This window comes from Thermobia domestica, chromosome 7 (assembly GCF_964235325.1).
Source record: "Thermobia domestica chromosome 7, izTheDome1.hap1.1, whole genome shotgun sequence".
Classification (NCBI taxonomy): Eukaryota; Metazoa; Arthropoda; class Insecta; order Zygentoma; family Lepismatidae; genus Thermobia; species Thermobia domestica.
In genome coordinates, this window is record NC_137460.1 from 251,957,006 (window position 1) to 251,969,988 (window position 12,983).

Here is a 12,983-nt window from a genome sequence, read left to right on the forward strand (position 1 = left end):
TCTATATACATTATTTAAAAGTAGCTGTCATGATATTGCTTATTAAAATTTTATAACCATGTAATACTAGAAATCCTATTCTAAAAATACACCAATCACTTATTTTCTGTAAGTTGGCCACCTGTCTAAGTTGGCCACTTTTCAATGGAACCGATGGTGGCCAACATAGACAGGTTTCACTGTATTTAATTATTCGTAATCAGTTTTTGTTAATTGATTAAGAGAAGAATTTTATATAATATTCATTGAGCGATGGTGGTGTAATGGTTAGCATAGTTGCCTTCCAAGCAGTTGATCCGTGTTTGATTCCCTGCCATCGCATTTCAATTCCAATTTTACATGCTACATATCTGTAAATAATACTGGAGAAGAACGATAATTTCTTTCTATATTTAATTATTCGTATTCTCCTTTTGATAATTAATTAAGAGAAGAATTTTATATAATATTCATTGAGCGATGGTGGTGTAATGGTTAGCATAGTTGCCTTCCAAGCAGTTGATCCGGTTTCGATTCCCGGACACCGCATTTCGATTCCAATTTTACATGCTACATATCTGTAAATAATACTGGAGAAGAACGATAATTTCTTTCTTTATTTAATTATTCGTATTCTCCTTTTGTTCATTAATTAAGAGAAGAATTTTATATAATATTCATTGAGCGATGGTGGTGTAATGGTTAGCGTAGTTGCCTTCCAAGCAGTTGATCCGGGTTCGATTCCCGGCCATCGCACTTCAATTCCAATTTTACATGCTACATATCTGTAAATAATACTGGAGAAGAACGATAATTTCTTTCTTTATTTAATTATTCGTATTCTCCTTTTGTTAGTTAATTAAGAGAAGAATTTTATATAATACTGGAGAAGAACGATAATTTCTTTCTATATTTAATTATTCGTATTCTCCTTTTGTTAATTAATTAAAAGAAGAATTTTATATAATATATATTGAGCGATGGTGGTGTAATGGTTAGCTTAGTTGCCGTCCAAGCAATAGATCCGGGTTCAATTCCCGGCCATTGCATTTCAATTCCAATTGTACATTCTACATATCTGTAAATAATACTGAAGAACGACAATTTCTTTCAATATTTAATTATTCGTATTCTCCTTTTGTTAATTAATTAAGAGAAGAATTTTATATAATACTGGAGAAGAACGATAATTTCTTTCTATATTTAATTATTCGTATTCTCCTTTTGTTAATTAATTAAAAGAAGAATTTTGTATAATATACATTGAGCGATGGTGGTGTAATGGTTAGCTCAGGTTGCCGTCCAAGCAATAGATCCGGGTTCAATTCCCGGCCATTGCATTTCAATTCCAATTTTACATTCTACATATCTGTAAATAATACTGAAGAACGATAATTTCTTTCTTTATTTAATTATTCGTATTCTCCTTTTGTTAATTAATTAAGAGAAGAATTTTATATAATACTAGAGAAGAACGATAATTTCTTTCTATATTTAATTATTCGTATTCTCCTTTTGTTAATTAATTAAAAGAAGAATTTTATATAATATACATTGAGCGATGGTGGTGTAATGGTTAGCATAGTTGCCTTCCAAGCAGTTGATCCGGTTTCGATTCCCGGACATCGCATTTCGATTCCAATTTTACATGCTACATATCTGTAAATAATACTGGAGAAGAACGACAATTTCTTTCAATATTTAATTATTCGTATTCTCCTTTTGTTAATTAATTAAGAGAAGAATTTTATATAATACTGGAGAAGAACGATAATTTCATTCTTTATTTAATTATTCGTATTCTCCTTTTGTTAATTAATTAAGAGAAGAATTTTATATAATATACATTGAGCGATGGTGGTGTAATGGTTAGCATAGTTGCCTTCCAAGCAGTTGATCCGGGTTCGATTCCCGGCCATCGCACTTCAATTCCAATTTTACATGCTACATATCTGTAAATAATACTGGAGAAGAACGATAATTTCTTTCTATGTTTAATTATTCGTAGTCTGTTTTTGTAAATAATTAAGAGAAGAATTTTATATAATATTCATTGAGCGATGGTGGTGTAATGGTTAGCATAGTTGCTTTCCAAGCAGTTGATCCGGCTTCGATTCCCGGCCATCGCATTTCAATTAAAATTTTACATGCTACATATCTGTAAATAATACTGGAGAAGAACGATAATTTCTTTCTATATTTAATTATTCGTATTCTCCTTTTGTTAATTAATTAAGAGAAGAATTTTATATAATATACATTGAGCGATGGTGGTGTAATGGTTAGCATAGTTGCCTTCCAAGCAGTTGATCAGGCTTCGATTCCCTGCCATCGCATTTCAATTCCAATTTTACATGCTACATATCTGTAAATAATACTGGAGAAGAACGATAATTTCTTTCTATATTTAATTATTCGTATTCTCCTTTTGTTAATTAATTAAGAGAAGAATTTTATATAATATACATTGAGCGACGGAGGTGTAATGGTTAGCATAGTTGCCTTCCAAGCAGTTGATCCGGGTTTGATTCCCGGATATCGCATTTCGATTCCAATTTTACATGCTACATATCTGTAAATAATACTGGAGAAGAACGATAATTTCTTTCTATATTTAATTATTCGTAATCAGTTTTTGTTAATTAATTAAGAGAAGAATTTTATATAATATTCATTGAGCGATGGTGGTGTAATGGTTAGCATAGTTGCCTTCCAAGCAGTTGATCAGGCTTCGATTCCCGGCCATCGTATTTCAATTTCAATTTTACATGCTACATATCTGTAAATAATACTGGAGAAGAACGATAATTTCTTTCTATATTTAATTATTCGTATTCTGTTTTTGTTAATTAATTAAGAGAAGAATTTTATATAATATTCATTGAGCGATGGTGGTGTAATGGTTAGCATAGTTGCCTTCCAAGCAGTTGATCCGGTTTCGATTCCCGGACATCGCATTTCAATTCCAATTTTACATGCTACATATCTGTAAATAATACTGGAGAAGAACGATAATTTCTTTCTATATTTAATTATTCGTATTCTCCTTTTGTTAATTCATTAAGAGAAGAATTTTATATAATATACATTGAGCGATGGTGGTGTAATGGTTAGCATAGTTGCCTTCCAAGCAGTTGATCCGGTTTCGATTCCCGGCCATCGCACTTCAATTCCAATTTTACATGCTACATATCTGTAAATAATACTGGAGAAGAACGATAATTTCTTTCTATATTTAATTATTCGTATTCTCCTTTTGTTAATTAATTAAGAGAAGAATTTTATATAATATTCATTGAGCGATGGTGGTGTAATGGTTAGCATAGTTGCCTTCCAAGCAGTTGATCCGGTTTCGATTCCCGGACACCGCATTTCGATTCCAATTTTACATGCTACATATCTGTAAATAATACTGGAGAAGAACGATAATTTCTTTCTTTATTTAATTATTCGTATTCTCCTTTTGTTCATTAATTAAGAGAAGAATTTTATATAATATTCATTGAGCGATGGTGGTGTAATGGTTAGCGTAGTTGCCTTCCAAGCAGTTGATCCGGGTTCGATTCCCGGCCATCGCACTTCAATTCCAATTTTACATGCTACATATCTGTAAATAATACTGGAGAAGAACGATAATTTCTTTCTTTATTTAATTATTCGTATTCTCCTTTTGTTAGTTAATTAAGAGAAGAATTTTATATAATACTGAAGAAGAACGATAATTTCTTTCTATATTTAATTATTCGTATTCTCCTTTTGTTAATTAATTAAAAGAAGAATTTTATATAATATATATTGAGCGATGGTGGTGTAATGGTTAGCTTAGTTGCCGTCCAAGCAATAGATCCGGGTTCAATTCCCGGCCATTGCATTTCAATTCCAATTGTACATTCTACATATCTGTAAATAATACTGAAGAACGACAATTTCTTTCAATATTTAATTATTCGTATTCTCCTTTTGTTAATTAATTAAGAGAAGAATTTTATATAATACTGGAGAAGAACGATAATTTCTTTCTATATTTAATTATTCGTATTCTCCTTTTGTTAATTAATTAAAAGAAGAATTTTGTATAATATACATTGAGCGATGGTGGTGTAATGGTTAGCTCAGGTTGCCGTCCAAGCAATAGATCCGGGTTCAATTCCCGGCCATTGCATTTCAATTCCAATTTTACATTCTACATATCTGTAAATAATACTGAAGAACGATAATTTCTTTCTTTATTTAATTATTCGTATTCTCCTTTTGTTAATTAATTAAGAGAAGAATTTTATATAATACTAGAGAAGAACGATAATTTCTTTCTATATTTAATTATTCGTATTCTCCTTTTGTTAATTAATTAAAAGAAGAATTTTATATAATATACATTGAGCGATGGTGGTGTAATGGTTAGCATAGTTGCCTTCCAAGCAGTTGATCCGGTTTCGATTCCCGGACATCGCATTTCGATTCCAATTTTACATGCTACATATCTGTAAATAATACTGGAGAAGAACGACAATTTCTTTCAATATTTAATTATTCGTATTCTCCTTTTGTTAATTAATTAAGAGAAGAATTTTATATAATACTGGAGAAGAACGATAATTTCATTCTTTATTTAATTATTCGTATTCTCCTTTTGTTAATTAATTAAGAGAAGAATTTTATATAATATACATTGAGCGATGGTGGTGTAATGGTTAGCATAGTTGCCTTCCAAGCAGTTGATCCGGGTTCGATTCCCGGCCATCGCACTTCAATTCCAATTTTACATGCTACATATCTGTAAATAATACTGGAGAAGAACGATAATTTCTTTCTATGTTTAATTATTCGTAGTCTGTTTTTGTAAATAATTAAGAGAAGAATTTTATATAATATTCATTGAGCGATGGTGGTGTAATGGTTAGCATAGTTGCTTTCCAAGCAGTTGATCCGGCTTCGATTCCCGGCCATCGCATTTCAATTAAAATTTTACATGCTACATATCTGTAAATAATACTGGAGAAGAACGATAATTTCTTTCTATATTTAATTATTCGTATTCTCCTTTTGTTAATTAATTAAGAGAAGAATTTTATATAATATACATTGAGCGATGGTGGTGTAATGGTTAGCATAGTTGCCTTCCAAGCAGTTGATCAGGCTTCGATTCCCTGCCATCGCATTTCAATTCCAATTTTACATGCTACATATCTGTAAATAATACTGGAGAAGAACGATAATTTCTTTCTATATTAATTATTCGTATTCTCCTTTTGTTAATTAATTAAGAGAAGAATTTTATATAATATACATTGAGCGACGGAGGTGTAATGGTTAGCATAGTTGCCTTCCAAGCAGTTGATCCGGGTTTGATTCCCGGATATCGCATTTCGATTCCAATTTTACATGCTACATATCTGTAAATAATACTGGAGAAGAACGATAATTTCTTTCTATATTTAATTATTCGTAATCAGTTTTTGTTAATTAATTAAGAGAAGAATTTTATATAATATTCATTGAGCGATGGTGGTGTAATGGTTAGCATAGTTGCCTTCCAAGCAGTTGATCCGTGTTTGATTTCCTGCCATCGCATTTCAATTCCAATTTTACATGCTACATATCTGTAAATAATACTGGAGAAGAACGATAATTTCTTTCTATATTTAATTATTCGTATTCTCCTTTTGTTAATTAATTAAGAGAAGAATTTTATATAATATTCATTGAGCGATGGTGGTGTAATGGTTAGCATAGTTGCCTTCCAAGTAGTTGATCCGGTTTCGATTCCCGGACATCGCATTTCGATTCCAATTTTACATGCTACATATCTGTAAATAATACTGGAGAAGAACGATAATTTCTTTCTTTATTTAATTATTCGTATTCTCCTTTTGTTAATTAATTAAGAGAAGAATTTTATATAATATTCATTGAGCGATGGTTGTGTAATGGTTAGCATAGTTGCCTTCCAAGCAGTTGATCAGGCTTCGATTCCCGGCCATCGTATTCCAATTCCAATTTTACATGCTACATATCTGTAAATAATACTGGAGAAAAACGATAATTTCTTTCTTTATTTAATTATTCGTATTCTCCTTTTGTTAATTAATTAAGAGAAGAATTTTATATAATATACATTGAGCGATGGTGGTGTAATGGTTAGCATACTTGCCTTCCAAGCAGTTGATTCGGGTTCGATTCCCGGCCATCGCACTTCAATTCCAATTTTACATGCTACATATCTGTAAATAATACTGGAGAAGAACGATAATTTCTTTCTATATTTAATTATTCATAATCTGTTTTTGTAAATAATTAAGAGAAGAATTTTATATAATATTCATTGAGCGATGGTGGTGTAATGGTTAGCATAGTTGCCTTCCAAGCAGTTGATCAGGCTTCGATTCCCGGCCATCGTATTTCAATTCCAATTTTACATGCTACATATCTGTAAATAATACTGGAGAAGAACGATAATTTCTTTCTATATTTAATTATTCGTATTCTGTTTTTGTTAATTAATTAAGAGAAGAATTTTATATAATATTCATTGAGCGATGGTGGTGTAATGGTTAGCATAGTTGCCTTCCAAGCAGTTGATCCGGTTTCGATTCCCGGACATCGCATTTCAATTCCAATTTTACATGCTACATATCTGTAAATAATACTGGAGAAGAACGATAATTTCTTTCTATATTTAATTATTCGTATTCTCCTTTTGTTAATTCATTAAGAGAAGAATTTTATATAATATACATTGAGCGATGGTGGTGTAATGGTTAGCATAGTTGCCTTCCAAGCAGTTGATCCGGTTTCGATTCCCGGACATCGCATTTCAATTCCAATTTTTCATGCTACATATCTGTAAATAATACTGGAGAAGAACGATAATTTCTTTCTATATTTAATTATTCGTATTCTCCTTTTGTTAATTCATTAAGAGAAGAATTTTATATAATATACATTGAGCGATGGTGGTGTAATGGTTAGCATAGTTGCCTTCCAAGCAGTTGATCAGGCTTCGATTCCCTGCCATCGCATTTCAATTCCAATTTTTCATGCTACATATCTGTAAATAATACTGGAGAAGAACGATAATTTCTTTCTATATTTAATTATTCGTATTCTCCTTTTGTTAATTAATTAAGAGAAGAATTTTATATAATATACATTGAGCGACGGAGGTGTAATGGTTAGCATAGTTGCCTTCCAAGCAGTTGATCCGGGTTTGATTCCCGGATATCGCATTTCGATTCCAATTTTACATGCTACATATCTGTAAATAATACTGGAGAACGATAATTTCTTTCTATACAGTGAAACCTGTTAACTTGGCCACCTCCCTAAGTTGGCCACCTGCTTATCTTGGCCTCGTTCGTCTTGAACCTGCATTTTCCCATAAGACATTCATTACTCATTACTCTGTAAGTTGGCCACCTGTCTATCTTGGAAGTTGGCCGCATTGAAGCAATGTTTACCCTATGTTGCTATTGATAAATTTACCTGTGTATCTTGGCCACGCGAATACGTTTTGATATTTTTCTTAACTCTTTCGTATTCCCGTATGAGAGCCAAATGTTCTGTGTTTGTTACTGGACACAGAGAAACATAGATCCCCACGATTTGATCTTGGAGGTCAATGGCCAGAACACTACCCTGACAAAGGGGTGGTGAAGAGAGTGGCGAATAAGAAAACGCACGTACAGGAATTCAGGAAATGGTCGTACGTATTTGTTTAACCTGTCTGTTTTGGTAAAACCATTAGCTATATCGGCTCCTTTCATCAGTGGGAAGCTTTAGTAATTCCGGAAAATTCTCAAGGTTAAATCTAACCATCTCAATTGTGATTTATTGGTACCTGACGGCTTGTCGAAAAGTAGCGGAGGTTTTCAAGTATGAATTCCCTTAAGATTTTATCGAAACATCTTTTGCTTCAAGGGAAACACTTGTAGCTCATTAACAAGAGGTAGTTACTACAAAATTAGAATGTGCATATGTGCAAAAAAAAAAAAAAAAGTCTAGGATGAACCACCGTGATTAAATCTGTTATTATTTACTGCTTTGCTACTTTTCGAAAGGTATTTACAGAATCACTGCCGAAAAAAAATCATATAAACTGCATATAAATTATTGAATTTATAATTTCGCTTTTCTTGAATTCAATCTGAATAAGTCAGTGTGCTACACTATCAATTTCAATAAACTGCGTACATATGTTTCGATTTTATGGTTGTGTGATTGTGTTTTCCGTCCGAATAATTCAGTGTACCAGACTAGTTTTCAAGAAGAAAAAGGCACATATATTAAATATACTGTAGTATTTTTTCTAGTACTGTGTATTATGATTTCTCTATATACATTATTTAAAAGTAGCTGTCATGATATTGCTTATTAAAATTTTATAACCATGTAATACTAGAAATCCTATTCTAAAAATACACCAATCACTTATTTTCTGTAAGTTGGCCACCTGTCTAAGTTGGCCACTTTTCAATGGAACCGATGGTGGCCAACATAGACAGGTTTCACTGTATTTAATTATTCGTAATCAGTTTTTGTTAATTGATTAAGAGAAGAATTTTATATAATATTCATTGAGCGATGGTGGTGTAATGGTTAGCATAGTTGCCTTCCAAGCAGTTGATCCGGTTTCGATTCCCTGCCATCGCATTTCAATTCCAATTTTACATGCTACATATCTGTAAATAATACTGGAGAAGAACGATAATTTCTTTAAATATTTAATTATTCGTATTCTCCTTTTGTTAATTAATTAAGAGAAGAATTTTATATAATATTCATTGAGCGATGGTGGTGTAATGGTTAGCATAGTTGCCTTCCAAGCAGTTGATCCGGGTTCGATTCCCGGCCATCGCACTTCAATTCCAATTTTACATGCTACATATCTGTAAATAATACTGGAGAAGAACGATAATTTCTTTCTATATTTAATTATTCGTAATCTGTTTTTGTAAATAATTAAGAGAAGAATTTTATATAATATTCATTGAGCGATGGTGGTGTAATGGTTAGCATAGTTGCCTTCCAAGCAGTTGATCTGGGTTCGATTCCCGGCCATCGCATTTCAACTAAAATTTTACATGCTACATATCTGTAAATAATACTGGAGAAGAACGATATTTTTTTCAATATTTAATTATTCGTATTCTGTTTTTGTCAATTAATTAAGATGAGACATTTGTATAATATTTATTAAGGGATGGTGGTGTAATCGTTAGCGTAGTTGCCTTCCTAGGAGTTGATGTGGGTTCGAGTCCCGGCCATCCCATTTCAATTCCATTTTTGTATGCTAAATATCGCTAAATAAAAATGGAGAAACTGTATATTTTTTTTTCTATATTTAATTGTTCGTGGTGGTCGGTTTAATTGTAAATTATATTAAATGAAATCTTTAGTTTTACGTCCCCGATTATGCCAGCTACGCTAAATGGGACGGTGAAAATGAGAAATGAGTGAATTGGTGGAATGAAGAAGGTGGGAGGAAACGGGAAAACCCCGAAGAACACACGCACACGGTGTTTGTCCACCACAAAATTTACTTGTCTTGAGCGTGCTGGATCTAATTAAAAAAAATTGCAATAGCATAATGCTTAATTTGAGAGATAAGGGAGAGTATACTCTTACTATTATTATTTAAATTCGAATATTATATTTTGTATATTCATTGCGAATTCCTTGTTTTTGTTAATTTAAAACCTAATTTTATCATTTTCTACTAAATGAGTGACCTATGCTTTGTTGGCCTCGAGAGAAAAGTTCCTTTATATTCAATACTCTTGTGCTTGTCTCATACGTCAGAGTCTTAATACTTAACATTGACAAGAGCGCAAAGACTTGTACGTGCCTTGATTAAACTCAATTCCAAAATTACAGCTGTTTTGCAGCAAACACTCTGATAATGCGACAAGGAGCAACAGGATGCACAACAGGAACTATCGTTTTAAAATGCCATAACGAAATGCTTGCGTCAAATTCCTTCTGATCGGAACAGCAGGACCAGTGGTGCCAACTTGACAGTATTGAAAGCTTCTGTATGAGATGAACATTTCTCTAATGAACGGTCAGAAATAGTTAATTCAGGTCATAAAAGAAGAAGCAAGTACTGAATTTATTTCGATTTTATATATGACCACAGAAATAATGCAAATTTTAATAATAATAATAATAATAATAATAATAATAATAATAATAATAATAATAATAATAATAATAATAATAATAATAATAATAATAATAATAATAATAATAATAATAACAATGTATGTGTTTGCCAATGTTGGTTGTCATAATGCTGCAGTGCCTCCATAATATCCATCTATTAGGGCCCTTGTAACTGTTTTGATGTAACTATTGTTTTCAGCACCTAAATCACTATCGGGATTATTTCAGAGGATGGCACGGGAAATGTTCTCCCCGGAGCTACGAAATTACCCCAGAAGCACATCCCTGAGCGTGCTCACCGTGAGCTGCTAGTATTTCCGCAGTACTACTTTCATTTAACACGTTTTGAAAATATTCCCCCCGATTTAAATCTTTTTCATTCCCCTAAGATGGGTGCCATCTTATGAGTTTGAAATTCGGACCCCATTCAATCCTCAGGATATGTATTATAATGGAAGCCATATGATAACGTCCCAGTTTGTATTGGGGCCTAACTATATATCAAAAGTCATTTCATTTAACTTTGTCATTTGGCCGTGATGATTACACACACATAGTTACATTCAAATTTTTTTCTTTTCTTCTTTTTTTTTACGTAATAATTCATATCTTAAAGAAGATTCAAAAATATAGTTTTCTCCAGTAGTCAGCTCCTCTGAAAACGTAGAGACTGTGTCTCGAAATCCAAGTAGAAGTCCTATTGCTTTTATTACCCTAACCGCACAATTACATAGCAGGCATATGCCTATCATGTTCCCTAAGGTACATGGGAATGTGTCCAGTATGTGCCTTATGTACCAAATTTCACATAAGTAAATCCCCACGCTAAGCGGGTTTGCATATCCAGGCTCCTAACTATGAAAATATTTACGATCACTCCAACCCCAATCATTTCACAGATTCAACGTGTTGTATATAAGTTATTAGGACGTAAAATTGAATGTAATTTATACGAAAAACCCTTTTATGCATTGCAAGACCTGTAACGTCCAAATATTCACCACAAACTTATAGTTGTATCGACATAAACAAACAAACAAACAAAAAAAAAGTGTGGAGCACGAAACCACTTTACACAAAAGTCAAAAGAGGTCATTGAAGACACAACAACTGGTCGAGCGGTTTGTGTCACTAGTCTATCAATCAGAAGTTTCTGTGTTCAAACCCTGTAGAAAATATTCTTTTTTTTTTCTGAAAAAGTGTGTTCCTATTTTCATCAGAGAACTGAGAACATTTCTTTGAATAAATCTTTGGAAACTACTTTTCTCTCAAATTCGATTAGAAGCGAACATTATATGAATTGAAAATCTAACATCCACAGCTGAGAAAAAAATATTAAGTATGTTCAATATGTCATTATTATCCTTTGATTTGTAGTGAAAAACTAATTATAAGCATTGACAATTTCAGAAGATTCTCCCCCGGTAATGGTCAATATATGAATGAGAAACTGATAAAACATTATTAGTCCATTTGAGCATGGTCGAAAATAACTTATGGCCACGAAGGGGAAATTTATGTCGACAGGGTCTCAAATTCTCCGACGGGTCATGACCTGAAATTATCATTGTTTGAAAGATTTCCTTAACAAATAGAATATTATATTTATTTCTCGTTCTACGTTTTGAAATGGAAAAATCATAATTTTAAATAGAATTATAATACGATAAGCATAAAGATTTATACAACTAATGAAGTAAATATCCTTGTGTAAGTTATCGATTTCTATTCGGATTAAAACTCGAATACTCGTTTGCATCACACTTTAAAGTAATTCCTCTCTCTATATATATTTCCTACTGGAAAGCATGTTTAACTCCAATTACTTAATCAATATTTTTAATAATATATTTTTATTGTAATACTCTTACTATTCAATGTTGTATGCACTTAATTTCTCAAAGCAAAACCTCACAAATGTATAATTGACTAGTAAATATTATCAAATAAATTATCATTTAGTTTACGTAAATATTGCATCGCCTGATTTGAAACTTCGTATTTTAAATAATAATAATAATAATAATAATAATAATAATAATAATAATAATAATAATAATAATAATAATAATAGTAATAAAATCATAGCCATATCTTTATCAGAATTTCAGGCTTAGTCAATAAATGAATTCAACATAGTCTCTATTCGAAGCTCTATTTAATCGAATCAGATAGAAATACGAAGAGGAACTTCGAGAACAGGTAAAAAAAAATGTCACTTTGGTGGGTTTGGAAGTAACTTTTAAGAGTTTTTTTTTTTTTTTTTGTTTTACAAATTACAGACAAATGCCTTGAACACTTTTTTCTTTTCTTTAAGTTAACTGATTCACCGAACGTATCTGACATATGAGTAACTTGTCTCTATTTTCTACTCGGTTATACACTCTTTTCCATTAACCTTGAACGACAAGAACACGAACACAAAAACATCCACATAGGTATGACAGTTAAAATTCCTAACTTCCCCCACGGGGAATCGAACCCGGGACCACATACACCTAAGGCACACGTGCTAGCCACTAGACCAGCGGGAAAAGCAAATGAAATGTATTTTGTAGTGTCTGAAGTTTATAGCTATTTCACCCTGTTGTAGTATGTCTATTGATTTTTTAATGTTTACCGTATTCGTTACTTTGAGGAATGATATATATTATTGATATAGGTTTTATTACATATTCGGCCATAAATATTATATAAATTATCAGAATTATTCATGATCTTTCATGGAAATTCACTGGTGCATGCGCAGTAGAAACAGAAGAACACAACTTTCTGATGTTGGTCAGAACACAAATTTCTAACAGGATGTCTGAATTCCTTGGTGGAAAGCAGTAGTTCCCAAC

General features: G+C 32.0%; 15 non-coding genes across 15 annotated transcripts; all 15 read left to right on the top strand.

Moving 5' to 3' along the window:
• Positions 1 to 663: 663 nt before the first annotated feature.
• Positions 664 to 735, top strand: TRNAG-UCC (transfer RNA glycine (anticodon UCC)). The gene has a single exon. It is a non-coding gene; the product is annotated as a tRNA-Gly (tRNA).
• A 221-nt stretch (positions 736 to 956) lies between these two features.
• On the top strand, positions 957 to 1,028 carry TRNAG-UCC (transfer RNA glycine (anticodon UCC)). Its single transcript has one exon. It is a non-coding gene; the product is annotated as a tRNA-Gly (tRNA).
• An 802-nt stretch (positions 1,029 to 1,830) lies between these two features.
• TRNAG-UCC (transfer RNA glycine (anticodon UCC)) lies at positions 1,831 to 1,902 on the top strand. The gene has a single exon. It is a non-coding gene; the product is annotated as a tRNA-Gly (tRNA).
• Positions 1,903 to 2,036: 134 nt separating this feature from the next.
• TRNAG-UCC (transfer RNA glycine (anticodon UCC)) lies at positions 2,037 to 2,108 on the top strand. The gene has a single exon. It is a non-coding gene; the product is annotated as a tRNA-Gly (tRNA).
• Positions 2,109 to 2,243: 135 nt separating this feature from the next.
• TRNAG-UCC (transfer RNA glycine (anticodon UCC)) lies at positions 2,244 to 2,315 on the top strand. Its single transcript has one exon. It is a non-coding gene; the product is annotated as a tRNA-Gly (tRNA).
• Positions 2,316 to 3,071: 756 nt separating this feature from the next.
• TRNAG-UCC (transfer RNA glycine (anticodon UCC)) lies at positions 3,072 to 3,143 on the top strand. Its single transcript has one exon. It is a non-coding gene; the product is annotated as a tRNA-Gly (tRNA).
• Positions 3,144 to 3,485: 342 nt separating this feature from the next.
• On the top strand, positions 3,486 to 3,557 carry TRNAG-UCC (transfer RNA glycine (anticodon UCC)). Its single transcript has one exon. It is a non-coding gene; the product is annotated as a tRNA-Gly (tRNA).
• A 221-nt stretch (positions 3,558 to 3,778) lies between these two features.
• Positions 3,779 to 3,850, top strand: TRNAG-UCC (transfer RNA glycine (anticodon UCC)). The gene has a single exon. It is a non-coding gene; the product is annotated as a tRNA-Gly (tRNA).
• An 802-nt stretch (positions 3,851 to 4,652) lies between these two features.
• TRNAG-UCC (transfer RNA glycine (anticodon UCC)) lies at positions 4,653 to 4,724 on the top strand. The gene has a single exon. It is a non-coding gene; the product is annotated as a tRNA-Gly (tRNA).
• A 134-nt stretch (positions 4,725 to 4,858) lies between these two features.
• On the top strand, positions 4,859 to 4,930 carry TRNAG-UCC (transfer RNA glycine (anticodon UCC)). The gene has a single exon. It is a non-coding gene; the product is annotated as a tRNA-Gly (tRNA).
• Positions 4,931 to 5,065: 135 nt separating this feature from the next.
• On the top strand, positions 5,066 to 5,137 carry TRNAG-UCC (transfer RNA glycine (anticodon UCC)). The gene has a single exon. It is a non-coding gene; the product is annotated as a tRNA-Gly (tRNA).
• Positions 5,138 to 6,099: 962 nt separating this feature from the next.
• On the top strand, positions 6,100 to 6,171 carry TRNAG-UCC (transfer RNA glycine (anticodon UCC)). Its single transcript has one exon. It is a non-coding gene; the product is annotated as a tRNA-Gly (tRNA).
• Positions 6,172 to 6,926: 755 nt separating this feature from the next.
• Positions 6,927 to 6,998, top strand: TRNAG-UCC (transfer RNA glycine (anticodon UCC)). The gene has a single exon. It is a non-coding gene; the product is annotated as a tRNA-Gly (tRNA).
• Positions 6,999 to 8,763: 1,765 nt separating this feature from the next.
• Positions 8,764 to 8,835, top strand: TRNAG-UCC (transfer RNA glycine (anticodon UCC)). The gene has a single exon. It is a non-coding gene; the product is annotated as a tRNA-Gly (tRNA).
• Positions 8,836 to 8,969: 134 nt separating this feature from the next.
• Positions 8,970 to 9,041, top strand: TRNAG-UCC (transfer RNA glycine (anticodon UCC)). The gene has a single exon. It is a non-coding gene; the product is annotated as a tRNA-Gly (tRNA).
• Positions 9,042 to 12,983: the final 3,942 nt, after the last annotated feature.